The sequence below is a fragment of the Drosophila montana genome, unplaced genomic scaffold (genome assembly GCF_035044405.1).
Source record: "Drosophila montana isolate Dmon_TW-CO22-7 unplaced genomic scaffold, ASM3504440v1 contig_402_1, whole genome shotgun sequence".
Taxonomy (NCBI): domain Eukaryota; kingdom Metazoa; phylum Arthropoda; class Insecta; order Diptera; family Drosophilidae; genus Drosophila; species Drosophila montana.
Genome location: NW_026998739.1, coordinates 31,284 through 44,181, shown reverse-complemented (window position 1 = coordinate 44,181; position 12,898 = coordinate 31,284). Strand labels below are relative to the sequence as shown.

The 12,898-nt window shown below is 35.3% G+C and overlaps 1 protein-coding gene across 1 annotated transcript in view; it reads right to left on the bottom strand.

Annotated features, from left to right (window-relative positions):
- Nucleotides 1-11,925, bottom strand: part of DIP-kappa (Dpr-interacting protein kappa) — a 135,811-nt gene extending 123,886 nt beyond the window's left edge. The window contains exon 1 of the mRNA XM_064697370.1: nucleotides 11,790-11,925. The gene's annotated coding sequence lies outside the window, so the exon portion shown is untranslated. The remainder of the gene's footprint in view (nucleotides 1-11,789) is intronic.
- Between the last annotated feature and the right edge of the window lie 973 nt (nucleotides 11,926-12,898).

Sequence of the window (12,898 nt, the reverse complement as noted above, 5' to 3'; positions counted from 1 at the left end):
CAGCTGTCCCATTTGAACTGACATCAGGCTGAGCTGTGACAGGAACAGGTACTGGGACAATGTCAACAAATCAATGAGAAGCACAAACAAGAGACACCAAGGCATTGGACTAATTAAATGGTGATTTGTGTCAATGATAAGGATAATAATTGCCTGGCAAACAAATCCACAGACAGGGCAAAAGAAAAGCGCACGTACTTGAGTTTTTCTTCACATTTCCATTGTCCCCATTGTTCGTTTGTGTCGGCGCTGGAGGGGCCCGCTGTGGACAGCGGGGCGTTGCCTAATGATGTGACGGCGATAAGAACACAAAATGGGCTGGCAGGCAATGGAATTTTTCTACAATATTCGTATAATGACAAGTAAATGACGTTCGAAATTATTTTGAGCCACTTGTCGTGCAGTGAACCAACAAATGAACAGCAAAGAACGACAATCTTTGCTAAGCCGAAGACAAAATACCCTTGTAGAAAAAAAAAGAAAATAGAAATTTCCATAAAAAAAAATTAATTTGTAACCCTTCATAACGATGCAGCGATATGATATAGTCACCAAATCCGACTACATCCAACATATGTAACGCCTGCTGAGAAAGTCGGACATGGCAATATATTCAGTTGCTGATACTATTGAAGAATAAATACACTTTATGGATTCGGAAATGTATTTTTCTATACGTTACACATCTCGTAACAACATTATAATACCCTCTTTAAGAGTATAAAAAGTACAAGAACACAACAAATCAAACAACACAAACTCGGAGAGTCTTCTTTATAGCAATCACTCACTCCTCCCTCTCTCGCTCGCTCTCTCTCTCTGCCTCGTTGTCTCACTCTCTCAAACTTTCTCTCTCCCTCTATGCTTGTCTCTGTCGACTGTTTGGACAAGTTATCATGAAGATGTTTCGACTCATTGAAACAAAGGCCAAGTAGAGTCAATCACACAATAGGACAGCAGCAATAACAACAAAAACAACAAGAACAACAACATTATCAGCAGCCACTTTCGTTGCCAGCGGGGGGGGGGGGCGTGGCCTAGCGCCTATAGATAAGCACCAACACGTTGATATTCGGATGCCCATTGAACCATTGGAAAATGTCAACATTAGCTACGCATTATGAGGATGTCAGACAGCTGCAGCCTCAATCGACTGCTACTGAAAATATTTGCCAAAATGAGCAAAAGTTATTATGAGACACATTTTCATTTTCCATCATCAATCTTTGCGCTTCAACACTTGCCCCACAATGAGGCGCCGGCCGAGAGTTCGTCTGTTGACACTTGATGAAGTTCTAATATTTATTTAGTTTATTATGCCTTATTGTCTCGTTACACGACTCGTTTAGAGATCTGTTGACAGCTCATTTTTAAATGCTCTTGCAGAGAGTTATATAACTTAGTCACAGCATACGCCACGACTCTAAAGCGTATATATATAAATGCTCTTCTGATCTGATCTGATCTGTCTGTGCTTATTCGAATATTGCTTCGCTTTGCTGTTATAGGGACAATCACTCATATATGGCTTTAATTGGAACGATGCTTTCGTCTGTTTAGCTGTTCATCTAAATTTTGGCTAAGCTATGTGCCCGACTTAGTTTAAATTTAAAAGACGTAATGTGTCCAATGTGGGGAAAGAAAGTTTGATTTTTAAAACGGATCCATTTCTTAAAAATCGCAACATATTTTATTCCAGAACTTACATTACTTTCGCAAAAATATGCTAGCAAGGCCTTGTTTATTTTAAAGAAATAATTTTATCAAAAATTGCATATTTAAATAAATAATATAAAAGTAGATTTTGATATTAATAATAATCGTAACCATAAGGCAAAAATCAAAGCCCCAAATATCGAAGTAGGCTTTGCAACTGGTTAATATGCAATATTCTATTCATGCTTTGAAAAATCAAGATTTTTGCCGTCTTGACTTTTTATCAACTTTGAATGGAAAACCGAACAAAAAGTGTGCTGTCAAATATTATGAAAATGTTACGCGATTGTGAAAAATCATACACATAAACGACACAGTCACACCCCAACGCCAATGCACAACACACACACAATCCACACTCACACACACACACACACACATAAATGGCACGCATACATTTCATTGTCAAAGCGCGCACACGTAGAAAAATGGCGACCCAGGAAGCTTTAATGGCATTTTTGTTGTGTTTGTCGTTGCTGTGGGGTTGTCATGCTATTTTGGCAACATTGTTACGTGTGTCGGCAACATCGTCTGACTGTCTGTGCCTTCATTCTCCGATTTACCAACACAAACGACGTGTTAAGTAAGAGAAACAGCTGAAGCTGGAGCAGGGGGACGGGGATGGGGATGGGGCGTAGGTGGTTCTAACAATGTGTGTACATGCCTTTAGGGGTGTCAGGTAGGTATTCGTGTCTTATTGCCCAGCCTGCAGTTGTATTAACCTTATCGTAAGCTTGATTTATGTATGTTAATTTTTCTCTCACATTTTGTTGGGTTGTCTTTCAAGCAGTCGATCAAAAATAACAAAACATATACTGAAAATTGAGTTATGGCTTTGATAAATAAATATATAGATATATATAAATGGGGTATATATCATACTATTAAATCTGGAAACTGTTTTTCTTCTGTCAGCGAAATAGTTTGAATATCGAAAGAAGTTGTTTGAGTATTGGGTTAATGGCTAATAAGTCAAATATTATGCATCCCATTATACATTTAATTATCTTTATATCACGTTTTAACGACAAAGTACTTTACATAACAGTTTATTAAAAATAATGATCACACTCTTCATTGTATTATTTTTTTTAAATTTGTGTACTCCTTAACAACAAACAACTTCAATATGTGTTGTGTATAGTTTATTTGTTCAACATTAATAAAAAAGTATTAAATAAAATTAAATTAAATTAAATTTTCTAGAGCACAGTACAGGTTTCTGTCTCAGCCTCTGTTCATATCTTATACAAATATTATGCTGTGCATTAATGGAAGATTTCTATATTAGTTGCTTTGCCAGCAGGGTGTAGAAACATACTGCAGATTATAGATTCTTGTCCGAACACAATGGACAGATAACATGCATCATAGGAGGTGGAGTAAGAACCAAGCGTATAAATTGCCCACTTTTGGCACTAGCTGCACTCAGTGTGAAATGTGTCATTCAGGGAAGAAGTATTAGAAACTGTTTTTTTTTCAATTATTCAATTATGCATGTGCCTTAAGTAGTAACCATTAAGAGGTCGTTGTCAGATTCAAATCCACCTTTTAATGTACTACTTGTGACAAATGCATAGCAAATCAACAAATCGATAAAGCAAACTAAAATATATAAATCATTATTAACGCTTGCTGCAATGAAAATTGAACGCTTAAGTAGTTAATACAAGGGCGAGTTTATTCGTACATCGCATTGTGTGATCTACTTAAATGACAAATTTTCAAAACATTTACAGGCATACCTTACTAATAATAAAAAATATAAATAGCTGTATATACATTTTTTACAATTTTAAATTGCAATGTCTTAAAGTAAGGCTCAAAATTTCCATTTAATTAATTATTAATGAATATTTGAATATAATATATAAATATACTTACTTAAAATTTGAAAAGTTTATAAAAATGAACATTATTCTTATTATTATTAACGTCAAATAAATTTTACAGTGTAATGCTTGTTTTTAACATCTTAACTTTGTTTATATAATAATAAGGAAATTTGTATTATTAAAAAACACAAGTGAGAAACTTAGAAAACATTTTTGACTTAATTTATGTAGATTAACAAAATATGTGTATACCATATTTGGACAATAAATAAAATTATTACTATAATAAATAATAAACTTTTAATTTATACATAATACATCCTAAATCCATAATAGTATTTGTAGTAACAATATTACAAAAATAAAATTTTATAAAAAAATAACGCTTTATGCTTATTTATTTTACACAAATATTTACATACATTAAATATTTTATTGATGATTAGCAAATAAACTGCCAACTTAAATAGAGCAGCATTTCTTATAGTACCGCAAAATATATTGAAATCCCGAAGCTCAGGAAATCTCAGACAGGCGTACACAGATGAACACTCGAGTTTAATAAAACAAAATCCTGCGGCGATAATTTACAACACGATGCTGCGCGGCAAATTGCTTTGATTTAAGCGTGCCAACGTGCCAGGACAACCCACACACAAGCACACATACACAGACACACACGCGCACACAACGCCAAAAAGGAAATAAAAACAAGCAGTCAACAGAGGAAAAACCTGCCACAAGATGCTGCTCCACACATTCTGTACACACCACTTGACTGGCAAGCGAAGCCAAAGGCAAACCAATTCAACATCCGTTTGCCGCTAATTCACACACATACGCGCACACACACACACAGCAAGCATCTTGACAGTAAGGATATATGAAATACGCGCAAATAACGTGTTAGGAAAATTGTGTGAAAATTGTTATATATATTATATCCGTACGCTGGAACGCTTGATATGATTTCTTATGCTCCATTCGCTGCAAAAGGTGTTGAGCATCGTTTGCCATCGTTTAGTTTGAACGGATGTTGCTGCGGATATGGTTGCGGATGTGGATGCGGATGCGGACATCAAGCGGTAGTTTTATGGGTTGTCATTTCAATACATAGATATACAAAATTTTGGCGATAAGCGAAGCGACATTCCTACTGAAGTAAGTGTCATTCATTTTGTATGTGTAAAATCAATTTTGTTATCAAAAAAATAAATATTTATTTATTCTCTTCAATTATTTCTTTGACGTTGTACTGAATATAGATTTGTAAAATAAATAGTTTTCTGTTTTTTTTTTTCATTTTGAGGACAAATAATCTATTTGTTTGTGGAAGACACTTTTTTAGCTATATTAAATTATTTAGTGATGGTTTTGGCGACCTTTCCATATTTATAATATTTTAATTTTCTATGTCAAATCTAATTTCCATAAGTAAATTTATTAAATAAATAATAATCATAAGTTATATTTTTAATATTTAGCAACTCGCCACGGATTTGACATTCATATTTCAATTTTAGCTGCACTAAATTTCATTTTAATTTATTAAAATAAATGACAGTAACCAAATAACTTTAATTACACTGCTGGTAGTAACTCGACTCAATAAGAGTGATATGCGATATTCAACTGCTATGAGCCATATAAGAGAAGGCATCTTTTAATTAAGAGCGAAATCGCCGCATGATCTTCATCATTTATTTATGTTATTTTAGCCCCAAACATCGTAGACTATATCGTTCCAGACTCATCTGTTAGCGTACAAATGCGTTACCACTAAACAATGCGTATAAATGGTTAGCGCACGCTTAACTCATTTGTATATGGAAACAATTGCAATTAGGGTAAAACTAGACACCGAAGAGGGGCAGCCGGAATGTAAGCCAAACTCGTACCCAAAAACCGAGCCTGAGCGCTGTCATTGTTAGGTGCACGTGACAGATTTAGTCAGCATGTTAAATTCGACATGAGTGCTGAGTGTGTGAGTGTATGAGTGTGCTAAGCGAGTGGTGAGTGCGATGAGTACTCATCGCAGTTAAATAGAAATTTATTTAATTGCGCTCTTGGCAATTGTGCAACGCTGACAACACAGACACACACATACATACAACTTAAAGTTGGTGTGGCATACGCCAGCAGTTTGTCAGTTGCACACATTTGCAACCGGGCGGGACTACCAGGTAATGCCAGAAATGTCGGCAAACTTGCACGTGACTTTGCTGCAAGTTGCAATATTTTCAGCTAAGCTCCGCCATGAGCTGACAACAGGCCACGGCAAACTTGAAATCAAAACTAAAAATTCTGAAAGTCACATAGCACAAAGTTTCTCATGCATACAGCGTCGCTAGATAGGTGGCCAGGTGGCTGACAGTGTTGCACAATTCGGTATTTTGGCGTCTAATCTGGCTGAAGAAATACCATTGTATTCTTATTCTACATTTTGTTTATTTATTTATATATAATTTATAATGTTTTATATCATAAAATACAACTATTATTTGTCAAAGAGCTTAGAATATAAATTATTAAAAGAATTAAATAATAGAATATTGCCTTAATGTTAAATCGAGACTAGTTTGTAACCAAGAGACTTAATTAACTATACTATTTTAAGCAGTCCATGTTGCACATTCATGAAAATTACTCATCTTTTTATGGGAGACTTTCCTTTCCTTAAATATGAAGACTTTGCAGTTTCACTTTTCTGTTAAGTGAAAATTCTGACCGAATTTGAATTTTACTTGATGACACACAAACAGTCTTTTTTCTATATTAAGGGCCCTCCAAAGAAGAAAATATTTTTATTTATCTATAGTCAACCTTATTTAATTCTTTCTTAGGGTACGTTTATACAGTAATGTCAAATCTTAAACCATATTCCTTACAGATATATTTAAGAAAAGCCAATTCAAAAAGATAAATTTATAAGGCTTCGAAAAGATCTTAAGATAAATGACTTTCAAGTCAAAATTCGAAAAACTAATTAAGTTTCATATAATTTAAGCAATTTTTATTTCGTATAACAGAAGGGCCGATTTTAAAAAGTACATCACCAAAAAAAAATACTTAAAAAAATTAAATTATTATTATCTGCTCAACAAAAACTAGCTTTTTGTTGTCCAATAACCGGCAACACTCACAGCTGGATTGTGTATATGAGCGTAAGGCTTGACGCTGGATGAAGTCTGTAAAAGTCTGTCACTGTTTACCTAAATGATTTTGCAGTTTTTTATTTGCTCCGTTTTTGTTGGGCAAACTTTTCTTTTCTTTTCAATATTTTTTTTTTTTTATTATTTCGGGCAACGTTGCCGCATAAAAACTAATATTGTGCCAGCCAGTTTATTGGAACGGAGAGTCAAAAACTTTGTGCAGGTAACACGCGTATCTTGTAGTTTTATGGAGTTGGCCCAGACGCGAAGTTGCGCATGGAAATCGCAGCTAAAATGTCGTTAAAATCAACGCCAGCAACGCATCCAAAATGCCGTTAAATGTGCGACTAGAACTGTTCAAGTTTTACGCCGGATTTTGTCTTGCGGTTAGTTTGCGATATCTGGCCTTAAGTAAAAAAAATCCATCGTATTCAACTGCGGACGTATCTGCGTATCCGCAACCGCATCCTGTCGCCATTCGCTGCCTACGTGCTTCGCATTTGGCATGCAGGACGCGTTATCCTTGGCTTCTAGCAGGTCCAGCTCCTGCTTGCTGTCTATCAATACGTAACTATTTCACGGACACGCTTCGATGGCTCTAATTAATGTTTAAATTTCGAATTTAAGTATTCAGTGGCTTTTGCGGCCGTTTGGCTTTTGCGTAAAAAGCAACTAAGGCAAAACGCAGAATAAAATGATTTTGTTGTCTGAGACAAATTTCTTTAGATCCCAAATGTTTGTCTAAAGTCCAAGATGGGTACATCCATATTGAATATAGACTGGGAAACTTCTGTTCATATTTTAAAAATAACTTTAACAATTGTAAGAAATAAATTAAATAGTTAAAAAAAAATTATGAATTATCTATAACAAAAACAATTAGTATTTTAATATACATAAAAATATACCAAAAATGCGGTAAGAACATATGTGTATATACATAGATTCTTCCACTTTTTGCCCCACACTATGCAAAACGCTTTCTTGAATAGCTTCGGTTTCTAAGAAGAAGATTTCAATAAGAAAAACTCAAAAAATATACTCTCAGATACCTCTTTCTGCCCGTTACATTCATTTGCACAAAATCATTATACCCGTTTCAAGCAGTTCAGGGTATAGACTTTTGCTCCCCAACATTCAGTTCTGCAATAAATGCCTTTCTTATTATTTCAGATATGTAAATATACATAAAATTGTGGCATAGCTGGGTCCCGACCAGTTGCTGTCCTGACCAAACAATTAATTTTAACTAGCTGATTTCAACCGCACGAAAAAAGTCGCTCTTGGATTCCCAAATGATTTGTATGCGTTTTTAGCTCGATTCAGTATTTGTCAAATCAATAGAAAACTCATAGCTTGTTAGCTGAGCGTCTGGTCTTAGCTCGAAACCCAAACAAAAATGCATATATATATATTTTTATATTATATTTAATTTTGCGGAGGGGGTGGGGCTCTGCACTTTGAAGGAGTTTATGGAGTGGCTGGCGCAATGTCAAAAGGAAACGATATCAAGTGCTTCAATCAAGTCAAACTTGCAATATAAATTCAAATTCAAACATTTTCAATTCAATGCATTTTTGTGGTTGTTGCCAGTCAAGCGTGGGCAATGCTATGAATATTCCTGAAATTCCGGTCCATTTATACAAACATGCACCACTATGAAGTATCCTTTCCACTCCGTCTCTCTCGCTCTCTCTCTTTCTCTAGCGCTTTCGCTTTCGCTCACCGCCAAATTGCAGCGTTTCAATCAAATGTTGCTCCAGACGGACTTACCTTTCCATTGCGTCTATTTTTGTTGTTGTTGTTATTGTAACATTTAGGTAGCACGTAAATTGCAATTCTGAGGCAGACATTTTCCTGGAGTGTGGGGCGGGACGGCAACAGAACTGCCGGAAAAGCAGCCAACAAGCCAAATCCTAGTCGCGGTCAACAGCAATAAATTGGATTGCGGTTCGAGGCTGCCCGCATTGCCTCCCCGCAAGAAAATAAATTTATTATTATTCGTTGTGACTGCAGACAATTACAATGCAGTTAATTTAATTGTGTTTAATCTGCGATGCAATGCAAACACATTATTTCAAGTAGTTTGCCAGACTATAAATTAAGAAATCTACAGCAACATTTGATTGATATTTTCTCTAAAAGCTGCTCTTGTTTTATCAAGCATTGTCTGAGCTGACAGTTGGTTACGAATCTATTATTCATCTTAATGAGCAAAAAATCGTTATTTTTTTAAGTGGGAATATTCCACTTATTAGTCATAACTTCTGATTGACGGTGAGGTTTTGTCTGATTTTAGGAATAATTTAAAATTTAATTTAATTAATATTAGTCTTGTATATGTAGAATATTACTTCATTTCACATGATATGTTTAATGCAATTTTTTGGCTGGACTGCAAGGCCCTCAGTTCAAGCCGACTACCTGACTGTAGGATCTGTTCGTGAACCTGAATTTCCACACCCACCATCCCAGGTTTTGGTTAAGGGCTAAGTTTTCCAAACATTTTAAAATGGTTAATGAAGCGTCTGTTCTGCTTATAATTCCAATGGCTGGCATCTCAAGTTGCTTATGTTTTATAGTTGAGTTTAAAAAAAAACAATTTTTAAAAATATGGTTCGGCTTGGTTTTCGATTTAGTTCCTTTTGGGCAATAATCTTGGTTTAAGTTTTGGGTTAAATTCCAAAATAAATGAAAATTCTAACAGACATACCTTGATTTTAAGGCTAGTTAAAACTGATGAATCGCTGAGCATGTATAATTAATAAATAATTTTATATTATCATGCGCAAAAACTAATCAATGAAATGCATTTGAATTTAAATACACCTCCTATGCTACTCAATATAATATGCAGCTAAGCTCGCCAACTAATCTTCTCGTAATTCTTTATTATCAATAGAAGGCAGCAAAATCAAGTGTCTGCCCATTTCAACGCCCCATTTTGACCCCAACCGGAATACGTTAACTTATTGCGTAAGTGTTTGACTGCCGAGCCCCTGCCCTCGAGTGGATTCATTTCTCCTGCCGGCGCGCCGGCTGCCACAACTTGAGTTAATTTAATAAATCTTGAACAACTGAATAAGCTTTAAATTAATGACCCTGTAAAGTTCATATAAATTATTACGTTATCTCGGGCGTTCGCTCGGCAGCGCAGCGAAAGCGAAGCTCAGACCCTGGCCCCAGTTATCAGCTCCCAGTGCCCAGGGTCGCCCGGCCCACCCAACTGGCAGCTGGCAGCACGGTGCCGACTGCCACGTGTGCCACATTATGCCAACATATGCCACACACGCCTGTATTCGAAATGATTTCTCATTTTCAATGCCAACACCAGGCTACAGCCGCCCAAACATATTTTTCTGCCTTTCTCGAAATCAAATTTGTATCAATTACAATTGCATTAACATATAATTTGTGCGCCTCTCGAATTTCACAGCAGCAGACGAAACCAGCTGCTGGCACCAAAACGACTTTATAAATGGTTTCCAAAGAAAATCTAAGTAGCTTTAATACAAATAAGTAAAATAATCGAGCTGACAATCGAACTAGCATAAGAAACTAAAAAAAAACAAATTAAAGTTATTTTACCCTTACTTGGGAACTGAAAATCGCATAGAAAGGCGATTTTTCAGTGAGACTAAGAACCAGAGATATGAGAATCAAATAGAGAACGAAGCACTTAAATGTTCGGCTTAATTAACCTATATTTATTATTCAAAATTTAAAAACTGAAAAATCTGCTCAACTTTTCAAATACACTTTAATATAGTAAAATTAAATATCCTATCACACTTTCTGCAAGCTAAGTTCAAGTTGTGTCACCAGTTCATATATAATTGAGATTTTCAATCAGGGCTAGTATCATGAACTCGGGCCAGAATGCCAAAGCTTTAACAAATTAACAATTTTAACCTTTAGGGTATATGCCAAAACTTCGCACCAGCTGCGGCACAATATCAACAAAAGGGTCGAGCCATATGAAAGTGAGTGTGTGTGTGTGTGCGTGCGTGTGTGTATGTGTTCAACGTAGCTGGAAAGTTCCAAGTAGATTGCTAACCAAACAAGGGCTGCATAGTTGGCATTGTAGTTAGTTGCCGTCGTCTTGGCCTTGTTCTGGTCGAAAGCCAACTGTGGATCCCGATGATGATGTTGACGATGATGATGAAATGGATGTCGTTGATGATGATGATGATGCTGCTGCGACCCAATTTCCATATGCGCCAGCCGGCGGTTTTTGGCTTAACTAGCTAAACTTGTGAGAAGTTTGCGTGCCAAGTTGGCATAACAGCAAGTCAAACAAACGAAAGCTAGCCCAAGACCACATACGGACATAACTATACAGCTACAGCTACAGCTACACCTACAGATCCAGATAGCAGATCCCAAATCTGAGCCCTCAGCCAGCAAACCGAACACCCGACCCGCCCTTTGTGGTTACGGGCAAACAGACAAGAACTTGGCTACCGCAACTGGAGGCGGGCCAGGCACGCCAGCAGCTAATAATATTGAATAAAATTGAATTTGCGCCGTTAGATTGTTGTAAAATTATTAAACATGGCACTGGATTGTCCGGGGCTCTATCCGGTTTTTGGCAACAATTTTGCCTGCGGCCGTGCCAAGTTTACCCAGCCAGCATACATAATTCAATTAAATTCTTTGCCACAAAATTCTCTGCATTCGGAAATGGGGCAAATTGTAATAGTTTTGCAATTATGCGGCAATTGCAAATTCTCAGATTATGGTTTAGGTTTGAGTCTTCACTTTTTCGTGCGGTCTGCCAATTGAAATTGTACAAAATAGTTGCATTGGCAAGCGGATACAAAGTTGCAAGAGACTTGTTTAAGTAAGATTAAGATAGGTTAAACTAAAGAAAGTGTATTTTCAGAGAAAAGCCTGAACTCTTTTTACAATCAAGATGTAGTAAAAGGCGTTATAGCGTTAGTAAAGTTTCTTGTTGCACATATATTTTATATGATATAAATACTTTTTATATGGACCGAGATTATTTTAATTGAATCAAAATATGTATAGAAATTTGTGGTACATTAATAAATAATTTAATATAAATAGTTAGAAATGCACTCACATTGAATTGGCTGTTGATTGGATTCGCTTTCATTTGATTTAATTTCTCTTCTTCTCTTTTCTTAGCGGCATTGTGATATTTATCATACTTAAACAATTTTATGAATTACTTTACGAGCACTATATAACACATTCACAATATTTTAACTATTTTATATGCAATATTTAGCCAATTCTTGCCAAACTAAAAAAAAAATTTAAAAAAAAAATAACTTATTCACTTTTTTACTTTAGTATATATTATTTAATTTTTGGCAATTTTAGCATTCTTTTAATGAGTGAGTATTTAAATATTTATTTAAATATACACCAGACATTGAGACAACTAAATTGTGTTGAGGCATTCGAATTATATTCCGAGGACAGACTGCTTTTAGCCTGTAAGTAAAAATAAGAATAATATAATAAATAATATATTTTAGGTAGAGAAGCTTTAAAACTTATGTTGAGCCTTAATTTTTTCTATTAATTGTTGAGCTTGGTAATTACAGCATAAAGAACTAAAAAAAAGGTATATATATATGGCTTGAGAGTATCTCGGAATCAAGCTTATAAAATGTATAATGTATAGTTTTATTATCAAAGTTTACTTAATGCAAAGATTGATATAAAGCAAGAATAAATATGCTTTGGTTGTGGAATGCAAGAAAGTATTTATCGTATTTAGTTTCAAAATTCTGTATTATCCACGTGATATTTGCATATTGGCGAATTGGTTTATCTTGCTTTCATTGCATTAACCGCCAACTTTACCATATATTAAATAATGTAACTATCTTTATTTCCCACAATTAACTCTGTTTCTGCTATTAAATACTTTTTTTTGTATGCAACTTTAAGCACAGCTGCGTTTGTGGAATTCTGTATTTAGACAAAAGCTGCTAAGCTGCTTACTGAAAGCACCATTTAAATTGAATTTGCAAAGTTTTGGTATTGGAGTTGGAGGTAGCCGAAGCAAGCCACAGGATTCGCCTCAATGTAAATATCCAGCTATAAATCCGCAAATCAAATGCAATCAATTCAAATTTCACACTTCAATATTCATTAGAAATTTATTTTGCATTTTACGACAGCAGCGCTGATGGAAACTGAGGCTCTCGATTCAACAGC